At 30.4% G+C, this 1,161-nt stretch overlaps 1 protein-coding gene across 1 annotated transcript in view; it reads left to right on the forward strand.

The window, feature by feature from the left end:
* Positions 1-199: 199 nt before the first annotated feature.
* The window catches only part of SCG3 (secretogranin III), a 32,229-nt gene continuing 31,267 nt past the window's right edge, over positions 200-1,161 (forward strand). Inside the window, exons 1-2 of the mRNA XM_019664901.1 lie at positions 200-243; positions 340-555. The gene's annotated coding sequence lies outside the window, so the exon portion shown is untranslated. The remainder of the gene's footprint in view (positions 244-339; positions 556-1,161) is intronic.

The following is a 1,161-nucleotide window of genomic DNA, read 5'->3' on the forward strand; positions in this document are numbered from 1 at the left end:
AAATAATATTTATAGACCAGCTGCCCTTTATTTTATCTCATTTAATTCTTACGACAGTGCTTTGAGATAGAAATTATTATCTACATTTTACAAACAAAAAATCTAAATCCCATGGAGATTAAATCATTTAGCTGTCATATTTGGTAAGTGGTGGAGCAATGATTTAAAACCAGGTCTGTTTTCTGTTTGTTTCACAGATTGCTGAAGCAGAAGCAGACAAGATTAAAAAACCATATCTTCCAGGTAAAATGAAACTATATAGATGTTAATTTAAATATTGTACACTATGAAAATCTTAACTAAAGTGTATGTTTTGGGGTTTGGGGTCTTTTCTTACAGAAAACAAGCCAGGTGAAAGTAATCATTCCTTTGTTGATAACCTGAACCTGCTAAAGGCAATAACAGAAAGGGAAAAAATTGAGAAAGAGAGACAATCCATAAGAAGCTCCCCATATGATAATAAACTGAATGTGGAAGATGTTGATTCAACCAAGAATCGAAGACTGATTGATGATTATGATTCTACTAAGAGTGGACTGGATCATAAATTTCAAGGTAAATGAGGAAAAAGAACTTTTGCTACCTATTTTCTCTAATTTGGAGTTTCCCATTATGGGTTAGAAGAAAGTCCTATATTTAAAAAAATATCTCTTGTACACTCATAATCCTCTAGGCAGGTCTAAATTTAAAATAAAGCCCAAATTTACTGATAATGTGCAAAGGCCCAGCTCCCCAGAAGTGCAGATTTTATTTTCTCTTTAAAGTTTCCTTTACTTACGCTTTGAAAAAAAAATTTATTGATCTACTATCTATATTTTATGTTATTGAATTCATTTTAACATTCCAATTTATATTAACTATTAGTGCAAACAAAATATCATAATTCTCAAAAAATTAAGTCAACCAAATACTCTCTTCTCAAAGGTGAAATATCTATTATTCCATTTCCAGTGTTCTCTTTCTAGCTATAGCCTTTCTCCCTAGGTTATTCTAACCTTTCCATAGTTTCAGTTACCATCTATATCCTGATGTCTCATATCACTAGTACAGACTTTTCTGAGCTATAGACAGTGTTTATATACATATATTAATATATGGTGCCAAAAAAATTTACACACATTTTAAGAAAGGAAAACTGTATTAAAATTGTAATACTCAATA

The sequence above is a fragment of the Hipposideros armiger genome, unplaced genomic scaffold, assembly GCF_001890085.2.
Source record: "Hipposideros armiger isolate ML-2016 unplaced genomic scaffold, ASM189008v1 scaffold_12, whole genome shotgun sequence".
NCBI classification, from domain to species: domain Eukaryota; kingdom Metazoa; phylum Chordata; class Mammalia; order Chiroptera; family Hipposideridae; genus Hipposideros; species Hipposideros armiger.